Source organism: Cicer arietinum, chromosome 6 (assembly GCF_000331145.2).
Source record: "Cicer arietinum cultivar CDC Frontier isolate Library 1 chromosome 6, Cicar.CDCFrontier_v2.0, whole genome shotgun sequence".
In the NCBI taxonomy this organism is placed as follows: Eukaryota; Viridiplantae; Streptophyta; class Magnoliopsida; order Fabales; family Fabaceae; genus Cicer; species Cicer arietinum.
Window position 1 is genome coordinate 28,284,068 of NC_021165.2, and position 4,331 is coordinate 28,288,398.

A 4,331-nucleotide genomic window follows, 5' to 3' on the forward strand; every position below is an offset into this window, starting at 1 on the left:
TTGTTAAACCCATTTCAGAATCAACAACTAACAACACAGCTGTTTCCAAAACGAGAATGATATACCACTTAAAAACTAACTCTCAAGGACCCAAAACAAAGTGGGTACCTAAAACTGGAATGATATCACCTGCAGGTTGGTTTTCAAAATACAAAGAGAAAGCCTTGGTTCTTGGACAGTGGCTGTTCAAGGCACATGACAGGAGATAGAAATTGTTTCATAACCTTCAGCAAGAAGGATGGTGGTTCGGTCACATTTGGAAATGATGATCAAGCTCAAATTAAGGGAAATGGAACAATTGGTAAGACAAACTCTGCTCAAATAAATGATGTCCAATACGTGGAAGGATTGAAACACAATTTATTAAGCATAAGTCAGTTATGCGACAATGGATGCGAAGTCACTTTCAAGCCAAAGGTATGTGAAATCAAGTTGGCCAGAACTGGAAAAATTATGTTCTCTGGTAAGCGAAAGAAAAATTTATATGTGATATATTTGGATGAATTACCTGATGAATCATGCTTTATATCAATCAATAAAGATAAATGGATCTGGCATAAAAGGGCTGGACATATCAGCATGAAAACTATTTCAAAAATCTCCAAACTTGATCTTGTTAGAGGTTTACCAAAACTTAATTTTGAGAAAGACAAAATCTGTGAAGCTTGTGCAAAAGGTAAGCAAGTCAAGAGCAGCTTTCATACAAAAGATTTTGTAACAACAAAAAGAACTCTTGAACTACTTCACATAGATTTATTCGGGCCTGTCAAAACAACAAGTCTAGGAGGAATGAAATATGGTTTTGTTATTGTTGATGATTTCTCAAGATTTACATGGGTTCTGTTTTTAAAACAAAAAGATGATGCATTTGAATCATTTAAAACATTTTGTAAAAAGGTGCAGAATGAAAAGGACTCCAGCATCATCTCTGTAAGGAGTGATCATGGAGGAGAATTCATAAATGCCTCATTCAAAAGCTTTTTTGATGAACTTGGTATATCTCACAATCTTTCATGTGCAAGAACTCCACAACAAAATGGAGTTGTTGAAAGAAAGAATAGAACACTACAAGAAATGGCAAGAACTATTTTAGAAGAATCAAATGTTGAAAGTTATTTTTGGGCAGAAGCCATAAACACTTCTTGCTATATCTTGAATCGTGTATCTATCAGAAAAATCATCAACAAAACTCCGTACGAAATCTGGAAAAACAGAAAACCAAACATTTCTTACTTTCATATTTTTGGTTGTTACTGTTACATACTAAACAACAAAGATCCTATTGGAAAATTTGATGCAAAATCCGATAAAGCGATCTTTCTTGGATACTCAACCGAATCTAAAGGTTATAGAGTGTTCAATTTAAGAACTAATGTTGTTGAAATTAGTATGCATATATTGTTTGATGAGTTTGATGATCTAGATATAAGTAAAAAGGATGAGGAAGAAGAAACTCAAAATGAAACACAGCAGGAAACAAGTCTGCAGAAAACAGAGATTGATAAACAATCTCCGTTTCATTCTCCACCAAAAAGCTGGAAAACCATTGGAGATCATCCTCAAACTCAGATCATTGGAGACACAGCTGATGGAATCCGAACCAGAAGATCATTCAAAAATGATGACGACAGCATGGCAATGATATCTCAGATTGAACCAAAGTCAATCAAAGATGCTATTACTGATCAATCTTGGATTAACGCCATGAAGGAAGAACTTCTACAGTTTGAGAAAAATGAAGTTTGGACTCTAGTACCAGATCCTTTAGATCAAACTGTTATTGGCACTCGATGGGTATTCAGAAACAAGCTTGATGAAGAAGGTAAGGTCGTGAGAAACAAAGCAAGATTAGTAGCTCAAGGCTACAATCAACAAGAAGGTATAGACTATGATGAAACTTTTGCTCCAGTTGCAAGGTTAGAAGCTATTCGAATACTTCTTGCATATGCATCTCATAAACTCATCAAACTGTTTCAAATGGATGTGAAAAGTGCTTTCTTAAATGGTTTTTTAAATGAACAAGTGTATGTAAAACAGCCCCCAGGTTTTGAAAACCAAGCAAAACCAAATCATGTTTTCCAACTTACCAAAGCTCTTTATGGCTTAAAACAAGCACCAAGGGCATGGTACGAAAGACTGAGTTCATTTCTGATCGAGAACAATTTTCAAAGAGGAAAAATCGATACTACTTTATTCAAGAAAACTGAAGGAAATGAATTACTCATTGTTCAAGTATATGTGGATGATATCATTTTTGGATCAACAAATGAAAAACTATGTGAAGATTTCTCAAAACTTATGCAAAGTGAATTTGAAATGAGCATGATGGGGGAATTAAGATATTTTCTTGGTTTACAAATCAAACAATACGAAAAAGGCATTTTTGTTTGTCAAGAAAAATATATCAAAGATCTGTTGATCAAATATAAAATGAATGAGTCAAAAATTATGACAACTCCCATGCATCCATCCACTTCCTTAGAAAAAGATGAAAATGGCAAATCTGTCTCTGAAAAAGAATATCGTGGAATGATCGGTTCTCTGCTATATCTAACTGCTAGCAGACCAGATATTGTGTTTGCAGTAGGATTATGTGCTCGATTTCAATCAGCGCCAAAAGAATCCCACTTAACTGCTGTTAAACGCATATTTAGATATCTCGTTGGAACAACTAATCTTGGTCTTTCGTATAGAAAAGGTTCCCATTTTGATATTATAGTGTACTGTGATGCTGATTATGCTGGAGACAAAGTTGAAAGAAAAAGCACAAGTGGAGCATGTCAGTTCCTAGGTGAAGCATTAATCAGTTGGTCATGCAGAAAACAGAACACCATAGCACTATCCACAACTGAGGCTGAATATGTGTCAGCTGCAAACTGCTGGTTACAAGTTTTGTGGATCAAGAACCAACTTCAAGATTACTTTGTAAGCTATTCCAATATTCCAATTTATTGTGATAATACAAGTGCTATAAATCTGTCTAAAAATCCTATTCAGCATTCTAGATCAAAGCATATTGAAATAAAACATCATTTCATTCGTGATCATGTCAATAAGAAAGACGTTGAATTAATCTTCGTTGATACTCAAAATCAACTTGCTGACATTTTCACTAAGCCTCTTGTGGAGGATAGTTTTAATTCAATCAAGGAAAAACTGAGAATCATGAAAAATCCAGAAAATTCTGGTTGAAATCTGCTTCTGCAGAAAACGGAGATCGTTTATCAGTCTCCGTTTCGTGATTCATCATTCTCCGTTCTGGAAAAAGCAACAGTCTGCTTTTTCCTCTCAAAAGTAAAAAAGGCAAATCTTGGCATTTATTACATGTGCCCTTGTGTCTGGTGTTAGAATGCTGACACATACACTCCACAATCCCCCAAAATGCTTTTCCCATTTCCCTAGGTACAAACTATTGGGCAGCATACTCATCATTACTCCACCTTTTTCTCTCCATCTTCTCAAGTCAGAAAACTGTTCCTCTTCCCACCTTCTTTTCCCCAAAAGCTGGAATCATCTATCTTTATCTATTTCACGTTCACTGTTCATCTTCTTCATCATCTTCCTCCCAGAAAACAAAAATGGCTCGAACCAAACAGTCTGCACGAAAAAATGCCTCTCCCTGTACACCACCCTCTTCATCTTCCTCATACCAATCCAGAGAGCGTTCTCCCTCTTCACCACCTCGCCCTTCACCACCACACACATCTTCTGCCTCTCCATCTTCTCACAATGGTCAAGAAATTCTAAACCTCATTCCTCTGTCTACCTTTCTTCCACCACTATACACTCGACCTACACCAAACTACGCTCAAGTGCCTCCCCATCTTCGCACCAGAATCACTCCTCCACGCCGCTCCATGCGTGTCCAGTCTGGTATTGGTACGTCGAAATCCATGAACCCTAAGCCATTTTATTTCATCATTTCAGACTCTGAGAGTGATGACTCTTCTGATTCGTGTCCCCCAGTAGCAAAATCACCAACACAAACTGAACCACAAATCACTAAGAGTTGGAGGGAGTCAGAGATATTCTCGATAAGAGTGATTGTGTAGTTTGTATTTAAAGAGTGTGATTATGTATCTTGCACTTTTTTAGGTCGTTGCGAGTCTCAGAGGTCCTTGCGATGTTGATCACACAATGATGATTGAATTAGGGAGACGTGTTAAGCTACATCGCATCTGCGTGGAGTCGTGTTGAGCCAAATATATTCGACATGTGAGGCATAGGGCTAAAGCTCACTCATGCTCGTGGCAAAGTCCACTCTGAAACAATTGTCCCCCAAGTCTTCAGCTCGTGTGAGAGCGGTGAAAGTTTGTGAAGTTTTTTGGCTT